The sequence below is a fragment of the Tachysurus fulvidraco genome, chromosome 21 (genome assembly GCF_022655615.1).
Source record: "Tachysurus fulvidraco isolate hzauxx_2018 chromosome 21, HZAU_PFXX_2.0, whole genome shotgun sequence".
NCBI lineage: Eukaryota > Metazoa > Chordata > Actinopteri > Siluriformes > Bagridae > Tachysurus > Tachysurus fulvidraco.
In genome coordinates, this window is record NC_062538.1 from 4140733 (window position 1) to 4153232 (window position 12500).

At 38.8% G+C, this 12500-nt stretch overlaps 1 protein-coding gene across 1 annotated transcript in view; it reads right to left on the reverse strand.

Annotated features, from left to right (window-relative positions):
• Window positions 1–12500, reverse strand: part of tenm2b (teneurin transmembrane protein 2b) — a 322068-nt gene that overhangs the window by 105631 nt on the left and 203937 nt on the right. The window lies entirely within an intron of this gene.

Genomic DNA, 12500 nt, shown 5'->3' on the forward strand with positions numbered 1-12500 from the left:
ACCGCATACACCAAAGTGTGTTCCATTTCAATTACCCTGGAAATGAGGTAAAATATATTTGCATTTTGGGCGGGAGTAGAAAGATCGGATCGACATCCGATTCGCCGAGACGCGTTTATGTAGCCTGATGTAAATGGAACAGTTTTAACAAATCATGATGACCTTTGCAAGTAAAATTAATTTTGTCTATTTTGGTTTAACTATGTGTTCGTAAAATAAATACTTTCCTCCTCAAGAGCAGGGGTCAATTTGACCCGGCCACATTTAGTGGGGCAATAGGTCACACTTTTGCTTTTTTTCAGCGCAATGAACATACAATACTGTACATACAGACACAAAAATGCACACATAAAATGTCCACTAACACACGCACCCAAAACACACACTCACAAACACAAACACACACACAAACACACACACAAATTGGGCATTGCATTTCATTAGGCCTCCAGAAAAAAAAAAAAGCTACACATTTGTAAATATTTCACACTTTTGATATGCCTTTTACTAAAAAATGAGCCATTTTTGTATATAAACAAAGTTTATTATACCAAATATTAATTTGTTATTTTTATTTAATACAGTATGTTAGACTAAAAAGGTGAAAAGAAAAAAAATGGCTTTCGTATATACTACATTTTTTATAAGCAGTCAAAACAGACAAGCCCAAGTTGACTCGGCGCTCCTAATTTGCATAGAAATTTAGGAAAGGAAGACAGGAGGGTTAATTAAAGCGCAGTAACTTCTTCCAGAAACACAGATTCACGTCCCTCGTCCTTTCCCGTTCGGTGAATTGGCTTTTCGGGCTTATTTAATACGACTGTGTGCTTTAGCGTCTCTGCTCCTGGACCCTGTATTCCGACGTCACTAACACCGTTTAATGCTCACACACGTCACGCTCACGTTGGCTGCTGTGGAATTCATTCTACTTGTCAGTGTTAATGATTTGTTTGTTAAGACTTTGGATCTGTGATGATTTTGACTGGTTACTTTGCTGTACGTACCTGACAATGATACGGTGTTCATCTTACTTTGTTCATGTTTGTTACTTTGCTAACGCTACCGTATAAGTACGATGCTTTGTAACTGATATGTTTTATAACCGTATTACTTTGTGGATGTTAACGTCTCACGTTACTGAGATACTGGAAATTACAACCTCTTCTACAGAAACGGTAACGGAACGTCGAGGTTATACGGCAGGATAAAGTCCGAGCAGTGCTTTCGATTATCAGACTGATGCTTATCACGCTAGCATAGTCTGACTTCTCGTTCATTTTCAGACCGTGAGTAGAGATGTATAAAAAAAATGATATGTTTTATAAAGATAGAACTGAATAATTGACAACGTTTGTAATACACTGTTATCCAGAGCGACTAATGTTTTATCTCATATACATATACAATTCAGGGTTAAGGGCCTTGCTCAAGGGCCCAGGACTTGAACACCTTAACCACTAAACTACCACATCCTCAAAATATAATGTGGTTATGATAATAAAACAGAAACATATACAGTGTATTGCAAAAGTATTCCTACCCACTGAACTTTGACATGTTACAACCACAAAGAAAAATGTACTTTATTGGGATTTTATGAAATAGTCCGAAAGAAACTGGCACATAATTGTGAAGTGGAATGAAAATTCTAAATGGTGTCCAAATGTTTTTTTTTTGTTTTTTGTTTTTACAAATAAATATCTAAGTGTTGTGTGCATTTGTATTCGGCCCCCTAACTAAAATCCAGTGAAACCGACTGCCTTCAGAAGTCACGTAATTAGTAAATCGAGTGTAATTTAATCTCAGTATAAATACAGCTGTTCTGTGAAGCCCTCAGACGTGTGTTAGAGAACATTAGTGAACAAACAGCATCATGAAGACCAAAGAACACACCAGACAGGTCAGGGATAAAGTTGTGGAGAAGTTTAAAGCAGGGTTAGGCTCTAAATTAATATCCAAAGCCTTGAACATCTCACGGAGCATTTGTACAACCCAAAGAAAGCAATTGTTGAAAGACAGCCATAAGACAAACGTTATGTGTGGCGGAAACCTAACACTGCACGTCACCCTGAACACACCATCCCCACCGTGAAACATGGTGGTGGCAGCATCATGTTGTGGGCATGCTTTTCTTCAGCAGGGACAGGGCAGCTGGTCAGAGTTGATGGGAAGATGGATGGAGCCAAATACAGGGCAATCTTAGATGAAAACCTGTTAGAGTCTGCAGAAGACTTGAGACTGAGGCGGAGGTTCCAGACCTTCCAGCAAGACAATGACCCTAAAACATACAGCCAGAGCTACAATGGAGTGGTTTAGATCAAAGCATATGCATGTGTTAGCACGACCCAGTCAAAGTCCAGACCTAAATCCAATTGAGAATATGTGGCGAGACGTGAAAATCGCTGTTCACAGACGCTCGCCATCCAATCTGACTGAGCTTGAGCTATTTTGCAAAGAAGAATGGGCAAAAATGTCACTCTCTAGATGTGCAAGGCTGGTAGAGACAAACCCCAAAAGACTTGCAGTTGTAAATGCAGCGAAAGCTGGTTTTACAAAGCACTGACTCCGTGGGGCTGAATACAAATACACGGCACACTTTTCGGATATTTATTTGTAAAGTAAAATGTGGACACGGTTTATCATTTCCCTTCCACTTCACAATGATGTGCCACTCTGTGTTGGTCGATCAAATAAGATCCTAAAAATAACAAAATGTGAAAAAGTTCATTGGGTATGAGTACTTTTGCAAGCCACCGTACAGTATTTTGTCACATAGACATTACAGCACAGTGAAATTGCTTTCTTTACATACTGTATACCAACTTCAGAGGTTGGGGTCAGAGCTCAAGGTCAGACATGATGCAGCGCCCCTGGAGCAGTGAGGGTAAAGGGCCTTGGTCAAGGGCCCAACAGTGGCAGCTTGGCAGTGTGCTGAGGCTTGAATCCCGATCCTCTGATGAACAAACCATAGCCTTAACACCGCCCAGGCCAAAAATAAAGCTTATCTTGAGCGTACGACAGACTGACGTAACATTTCTAACAAATCCTGACCTTCTATTTAGTCACATATCAACCTAAAACCTACACCGATGCACAAAATCAGCAGAAATCAAGGCCACTTTGAAATACCATTTGTTTTGTCTTGTTTTTTTTTTATTTTTTTAATCCTCTACAAGGACACTTAAGGTGTTAAAAGAACTGGCTGTTGTCCAGAATGCTGATGTGTGCTTTTAGTCCTGGCCTCTGTGTACAACAATAACGATAACTGACATGTTAGGAGAATTCAGCAAACTCTACAAGAACATCAATCTTACACAAGAAAAAAAAAAAATTAGAGGAAACAATAATAAAAGCACAGCCAGAATCACGACCTAAAAAAAACAAAACAAAACAAAAAAAAGGGTCGGAAACTTCTATTCTAAATTTTATTAAAGACTTTCGATTGGAAGCAATCTGAGGACAATCTGACGCCGAATGGAAAACATGTGCTGAGTAATTATTCCCAGTCAGAAGCTGGAAGACAATAAGGAGCGGTTAAAAAGGCGCCGGTTTCTCCGACGCTCGCTCTTTCACGGTGAATTCAATGCAAAGCGCCGTACACGAGCGAGCTTCACCCCGGGAACTTTAGGAGGAAAGTTTTCAGTTCGTTCCTCGTACATAACGCCGTCAATCTGCATCCTGTTCTGCTCTTTCAAAACACCGAGCACAAATAAGACTGTATAGCAGTCAAAGCCTGCTGCCTTCCTCACATTTCCGTTCGCATCACAGGCTTTATGATATCCGTTTTACCGGAACATGAAACAGCTGTGCAGCCATTCCGTCTCCTGCCACCAACCTTCATTCATCTCCACCACCAGCCTCCTCTCGCTCTGTCTTTTTTTTTTTTCCCCTCTCCCAGGCCTGCATTTCTTTCTCCCCGAGCTTTTCCGTTCCCCACCATTTAACAGTGTTTATGAATAATTGAGTTTTGATTCAGTGAGCAAACGGCAGGAGCTGACAAAATACTCTGCGAGTCACATAGAGAGAGAGATAGAGAGAGATTGAGAGAGAGAGAGAGAGAGAGAGAGAGAGAGAGAGAGCGGCGACACGACGTGACGCGAGGCCCATTTCACCCCGAACTGTCACTTCCGACTCTGAAAGCCACTTTTCATCATGGTGATAACAAAGAGACACGTTTACATTTAAGGAGAATCAATAGAAAATGGCAGAAATGTGAAGGAAATGCAAAAAAAAGGAGGGAAAAAAAAGGAAACTTGCTACAACAGCGTGAGGCAATAACTGAAAAGCGGGGTTATTGTGAACGCCTTGTAATGAAAAAAAATCTAGAAATATACAGCTTGCCGGATTCTCTGAGAATAAGGACACGGAAACGGATAGCGTTGTCGGTAATAATCTTGGAAACTCGTGTTTGCCTTTCTTCTCGACTGTCAAAGAAAGGAAACAAGAAAGCAATATGAGAGAGAGAGAGAGAGAGAGAGAGAGAGATGAGATGAGATGAGATGAGAGAGCCTAAGAGGGAAAGAAAATGTTAAAAGTAATTAGCGCGGGTGAAGCTCAGGCAGGTCGGAGGAGGTCTTGGAGGGGTGCCTCGCTGCCGCACGGCCACGCTGAAATTACCGTCGCTAGGCTAAGCTCCGCTAGGCTAGAGGGCCTTGCCGTGACAGGGATTAAAATAAATTGCTCGACAAGAGCGGTGGGAACCTTGGAAAAACAATACGAGTAAAAGCATAAATGTCAATTTGGAATGATAAAAGACACAATCTAAATGTGGCAGCAGGAGCCTGGAGACAGCTGAGGTAATGGAGCTAGCTGCTCCGCTCCTGACTCATGCTGTTTACTGTGTAGATGTGTGTGTTTATGTGGACGCCCGTGTGTGTGTGTCTGTGTGTGTGTGTGTGTGTGTGTGTGTGTGTGTGTGTGTTAGAGTTAGAATGTTTTTAACAGAGCTGCTTTCTGTCTTACTTTCATCTGTCTAATTCACTACTAAACTGACCAAGCAAATATTTAACAATTACTAAAAAACAAAACAAAACAAAAAAAAACACTAAAACCCAACCACCAAATTCCACTTGTGCCCTTTTAGTATTATAATTTTTATTATTATTATTATTCATATTATTCATATTCTTCTTCTTCTTCTTCTTCTTCTTCTTCTTCTTCTTATTTTTATTATTATTATTATTTATCTATTTATTTTTAATATTTTTATTGTTATTGATTTCTTTATTAATAATATTTTGTTGTTGTTATTATTATTATTATTATTGTTATAATTTTTATTTATTATTATTATTATTATTATTATTATTATTATTATTATTATTATTATTATTATTATTTATGCTTGAAAGACTGTGTGCTCCATTTTTTTTACTACTGAGCAGTCCTCCATCACAGTTCTCCCTCCATCTTTGAAGACTTTTTTGCAGACGTTCTGGACGTCATGGGACGTCACGTCTCAGCTCTCTCAGCTCACGTCTCTGACATAAATCCAGACGCGGATTGTTTAACAAGGACGCAAATTACTGAAAGTGAGAAACTCGGAAGAAAGGATGAGAAGGACAGAGTGAGGCTTTACATATTCTGCTCACATCGTTGTCTGATCATGGCCTCGGCTACTCATCTGCAGTAATTAGAGCGTAATAATGGTCCTCTTATGCAACCCTGAGACCAGACTGCAAATGTGTCCTAAATGCAGCCACCAAGTGTGCTAAAAAAGCGCTCGTTACCGCCACAATCGTTAAATCCGTCTGGAATTCCGTCTAGTCGACGTCGTCTGAGGTATTTATTTATTTATGTAAAAAAAAAAGAAAAGCAACAATAAAAGGAATAATCAAATGTTTACGATCTCACGTGATTTCCTTGGTTTTTTGGGGTTTTTTTTTAGAGATATATATATATATATATACTGACACCAGAAATAGCTAGGAGAAACAGGAACGACATATGAATAAAACATTAGCAGAACCGAAACGCTAAGAGACGAGAAATAAAACAGGGCAGAGAAGAGAGAGGCGCTGGCGAAGGGCACGACTCGCTCTGAGAGAAAGGAGCTGCCTGAAACACCATGAGCACGAGCCATCGTCTGCTCGCAGTGATCAAGACGTGCAGCACAACATCAACATCAGCGCATACTAATTACACGTCCTGCTGGGAGCCTGGCCACTAAACAGATCAGGTCACGCTCACGGCTTTGAGCTCGAGGCGCCGTAAACGTAGGAGCGCTGCAGCAGGGCTTTAGCGCAGGGCTATGAAAAGGGAGGAAAAAAAAAAAACACGGTTTGAACTTAAGTCTCGATTCTGGTTGGTGGATTTATATCAGTGCGCAGTTCTCACTGTCATGCTGTCGTTTCTATAGTAACGGCCAAGTCACGGCGAGCTTTTCTATTTTGCAAACAATATGGCAGCCTGTGTTTCACCGAGGTGTTTATATTATACAGGATATGCAGAAAGTTGTGTGTGCAATCAGGTTCAGTACAGAAGTGCATAAAAATAAAATAAAAATGGCAATGATGGTGTACGTGACATCTAGGAATGGATTTTTTTTTTTTTTACATGAAAAAACATTTATTTAAAATATTTAAATAAATTTCTATAAATAAAGCTGTTTTTCTACAGACATTTTTTAAAAAATTACATTACATTTTTAAAATACATTAAGCTGCTTTTTGTCAGGTTGTAATTAAAACTTGTAATAAACAAACAAACAAACAAACAAACAAACAAACAAACAAATAAAATCACATTATCCACAATGTCTCATATGGTGTTGTTTCTCTAAAGGTTTGATATCGGAGTCTCTAATCTCAGTAAGATTTCCCTCCACAGGAAAGACTTCCAGAATTGTTCATTCTAAATAAAAGAATTTTATTTTTATATAAAGAGAAATAGTCCGATACAAAACCTTTAGAAACCCTAAAGCGGTTCTTTATATCGAAATGTTTTAAATAGCTCACTGAAAAAAGCTTCGTGAGCCGAGTTTTTGTGGAAAGGTTCTATGTACACAACACCAGGTTCTATTACAGTATAAACCCTAAAGGAACCTATTTATAACCTGTTTATAACTGCTGTAGTGTAAGCGATAAGTAGCTCGAACCAAATAACTGCTGTATAGGGTTGAAGAAGTACACGTAATTTATTAACAAATCAAATAAACGCAAACATTGGCATGATAACCACATAAACATTGCAATAAGTTTACTTTGCGCTAGTAACGTTACTGTAATTTAATTTAATGTAAAAATTTTCCCTTACTACATTTATAATAAATAATGTATTGTTTTTACTTTTAATTTAAAAGGTTTTTTTAGCAACTACAATCAATTAATAAAAAAAAAAATACAAAAATACATGCCAAATAAATTCTAAATATAAACGAATTATGAATGGATATTATTCTAAAAGGATTCCTGGATATCGCGTTCATGGTGAAAACTCATGTCATCATTCGAAACAAACAAACAACCAAAACAAAACAAAGCAACACAAAACAAAACAAAACAAAACAAAACAAAACAAAACAGTGAAATCTGCATGAATTCCCCTAATTCTACAGAATAGAGTTAGACGAGTAGTAAAGATTCAGTACTCAGTTCACGCTGCTGAAATAATGTGCAGTATCTGATTTGAGAAGATTACAGCTAAGTCAGGAGTAATCCTTTACATAAGCAAGAATCTATTCCTCATCCCTGACATATGCTTCGCATGCTCTAAGGCTCGGCTCGACTGCAACGAAATCTCATCTTTAACCGGCAGAAACGCTCCGGTCCTGGTGCTCCGTCTGCCAAGCGATTAGTCAGAACATCCCACACGGCCGTAATGCAAAGCTTTCCTCCTGATTTTAAAAAACACATGAAGGTGACGAGAGCAGCTGCCGAGTCTGGGAGCCGAAGCAGCTTTAAAATGGTGGAAGGTTCAGTCTGTCGACGGATCGGCTCGCGTTCGCTCAGCACAGAGCAGGCCGGGATTCTCCAAGGTGTTTCTGTCATACAGGACACGCAGACGGTTGTGTGTACGTCAGGTTTGCTAACGCACTACAGCAGAAGTGCATAAATATAAAAAAAACGATAATAATAAAAAAAAATTTAAAAAATGATGGTGTATGTGTCCATATCTAGGAATGTTTTTTTTTTTACATGAAAAAAAATTATTGATAGATAGATAAATAAATACGTATATAATAATAATAATTAATTATAAAAAGAAATAAAATCTATAAATAAAAATATAATAAATCCATATAAAATGTACTTTATATTTTTTGTTAGGAACTTTTTCATTACAAACACGTTAAGCTGCTTCTAGTCAGGTTGTAATAATTCTTTTTTTTCTTTCTTTTCTTTCGTTCTAAACAAAAATCACGTTGTCCGTGGAAGATAATACTGTGATGTCATTTATCATGCCTTTATATATATATTCTATCGTCACACCTCCCGAAAATACGCAGGAAACTTCTAACATCTTTTGTAAAACGCACCAAATACCAGAAGAACTAAATCGCTAACTGAAGTTACTAACTAAACAAACAGGAATAAAAAACACCAAACCATGAGAATGAGGGCTGCTAAAAAAACGTGTAAACACGTTAACGATACGTGAAGACTGATACGTGACCTGTAACCTGACGACAGATACAGACAGCTGTGTGCTTTTCATGTTTAAAAAGCAAGATAATAATAATAAAGGAGAAGAAAATGATGAACACGCCTCAGGGTTCATCGAATTGTGTGGTGAGACGCTTTAGTGCGGTAGCTAAGAACCGGACGAAGTCACTGGGATCACTGGGATCTCTGGACTGTTTCCCAGTCTGAGGATTTTATGCACCCGGTTGCTGCCGCCTCGTGATTGGCTGACTGACTAATCGCACGAGCGAGAAGGCGAACATCTGCGACTGGATTCTATTTTTTATATTTTTAAGTGGTTTCGTGAATGAAACGTTTTACTATTCAGAAGAAAAAAAAAGCAAGAGAGTAAAGATTGGAGATAAAGAGGGATATGAGTAAAGAAAGGAACAAATGGGAAGAAGGAAGGAAAGAAAAAGAAGAAGAAAGAATGTGAGGAAGGAAAGAAAGAAAAAAGAAAGCGGGTAAAAAAGGGAAGAAAATGAGAATATAACCTTTTAACTATGACGCATGATTAAAAATTTAAGAGTACAAGCATGATGATGTTGACACACACACACACACACACACACACACACACACACACACACACACACACACACACACACACACACACAGACAATCTCACAGACACACAGACAGATACATACACCACACAGACACACACAGACACACTCTCTCTCTCTCTCACACTCTCTCTCTCTGTCTCTCTGTCTCTCTCTCTCTCTCTCTCACACACACACACACACATACACACACACACACACACACACACACACACACACACACACACACACACACACACACACAGTCCGTGAGCCCCACGGTTGGTGAGACTGGTCTGTTCCTTGCACGCTCAGTTTGCTGTTGTATGATTGATGCTGCTGCACTTTACTGTAGAAGCAATCAGCCTGAATGCAGTGCCACAGGAGAGCGAACACCACTGTTATGGGGAAAAACTGCAACTTCTAAAGCCATTGCAGTAAAACGCTGCTCGACTGCAGACGCTTGAAGTAGATGATCTTGTTAACTGCTGGCAGGGCAGCAAAACAAACAAACAAACAAACAAACATGACTTACAATTAAAATGAGATTAATCTACAACATGTATATGTCACTTAAAGAGAAAATAGATGTTGGGTCTGAACGCCATGAGCTGCAGACGACTGCACAGATACTAAGAGTTTATATGCAGTATATTACACATACAGAGCGTCGCACAGACTTGTCATACTGTAGGAAGATGAAGCAGGAGGAAGGCTTTTGTTCATCCAAAGGATTCGTTCTTCATATGGTTTTTAATGATGGACAGGTCTATACACACCACTTCACCTCTCAGATCTCTCTCTCTCACACACACACACACACGCACACACACGCACACACACACACGCACACACACACACGCTCACACACACACACACACACACACACACGCGCGCTCACACACACACACACGCACGCACACACACACACACACACACACACACACACACACACACACACACACACACACACACACACACGAACACGCACGCACACACACACACAGAGCTTTCATATCTTCATATGAATTCAGAATAAATAAATAACTAAATAAGCAAATAAATAAATAAACCCATAAATAAATATATTAAAAAAAACATTTTTACATAAATTTTACAAATTAAAAATCTTTTTTTTTTTAGCAACTACAATCAATCCAAAAAAATAAATAAAAAATACATGCTAAATAAATTCTAAATATAAACGAATTACGAATGGATATTAATCTAAAAGGGTTCATGACTAAAAAAACAAAAAACAAATACATAAACAAATAAGTGAACAAACAAACAAATAAATAAAAGATGAATTTAATAACATTGTACTACATTCACAAGTTTGTTAAGGATATAAATAACGCGAAATCTAAACGACGTAGTTTAAATAAATTCGGGAAAAATAAATTCGGATTTTCTCCATTTTACATTTTTAATTAAAGATCGAAAGTTCGTCGTGTTTTGTAACGTTTATTAGAAAAAAAAATAAAATGGTAGAAGATATTGGAAATATCAAATTGTGTAAAATAAAATAAAATCAAATCTAGCTGTAATTAGCCCTGTTTAGTTTTGCTGTATTATCCCATGGGAAATAAAAGCCAGTGTCGGTTTACATTAAACACTTCGAGTAGAACAAATAATCTAACGATCTAAACCGAGTCGTCTTTTTGTTTGTGTTAGCGGTTTATTAACTCGCAGGTTCTGCCTCGGTGATCGAGATCGTCTCTTTGTACTAGGGTTTCATTCCCGCGGTTTATCCAATCAGCTAATCGCGTAGCAGCAGCGGCGTGCATACAAATCACACAGAGAGACTTGGAGAGCTTCACTTACTGATAGGATCGAATTTAAAAATGGTGTAAATGTGGTGACGGTGACTTTGACCAACAGGGTGAATATTTCAGACATTTCTCCTGGGAATTTCACACACACACACGTATAATGTTCATAAAGAACATTATAGGAACCGTATATATTTCTAAAGCCGTCCAGCTTGTAATCGACAGGATGTTGGAGGAAGTCTAGGATAAATAAACACTCTTGTCAACCGCGGTGAGAAGAAAAGCATGTCACAGTGAGTGGGACAGGAGTCACTCCAGAGACCGACTCGGACAGAGCGAGGAACGAGGTCCGGACGTCGGATTTTTAAGCTTCTCTGGAGCAGTCGGTCGGTTGATTCTCATCAACGTGGCAGACGTGAAATTACAGATGATGATAAAACTCAGAAGGACGTAAAGGGTACGCAGAGGATCGCAAAACAAAGCAGCTGGTGATAAATGAAGGTTTAAGAAGTGTACATAAACCTCCACAGACGATCTGTGAGATAACAACCGGCAGCTGTAGATGAGACGACACGATGAGTGTGACATCACAGACCAGCAGATGACAGAGAAGGAATATTAAATATTAAAAAAAAACAGACAATCGAGGTCATGTGGCATGATACGACCCCAGGGATTTATTTTTTTATTTATTTATTTGGATATCCAAAAATTATATAAATTGTCTTTGTACTCCAAATGATTTCCAATGAACACCACACTCTTAAATAATAATAATAATTTAAAAAAAAATCTTTACGGTTGTTAAAGAAATGAAATCAGACGCTTTCTGATGGTGAAACGTCACGCGGAGGACTGACGGAGTGACGGAGCGATCGAAGGTACGACAGATTTTTGTATCCCGTTGTACCGTAAATATCAAATCTATCACTTCGGAATGAAGTGAATATCATTTAGGGAAAAGATTAAAGACAAAAGAAAGGATGAAGGCTGGAAAGTTTAAAGAAAGAGACACTTTAAAAGGATTTATCTGTGCATGAGTACAGAGGTGAAGTGAACGTACGGAGAACAAAGAGAAACGGTTCAAACTGCAGCGTGCAAAAGGATTTACGGTACAGAGCGAATGGAACAAACAGCGTGACGTCTCAGATCCCGTCCACTTCCTCACCTGCTTCCCTCAGGGCCCGAGTCAGCACTCGCACCTCTCTCTCACACGCCAGCTATTTCTACAACTCGTCCACGACACGTCTTTGTCTTTTCCGTCCTCGTAAACGCTCCAGTACACCAGCAGCGTTTCTCGGAGATGCCGAGTACGAGCGCGACTCGGGTTACAATAAGATGAGAAGCATTACGGGAGAGTCATGTGACCTGGGAATAATACTGGGATCGTGTTTCCAGTCTCACACGTGAAAGAAATGCAGTCTTCATTCTGGCTTCATCTTGGCTCCAGTGGAGGATAAAATGAACGAAGGGGGGAAAAAAAAAATCTTTTCTGACGGACGGTTTGTGCGATCGATTGTTTTTTTTTCCATTGTTATATAATGTTTAATAAATAAATA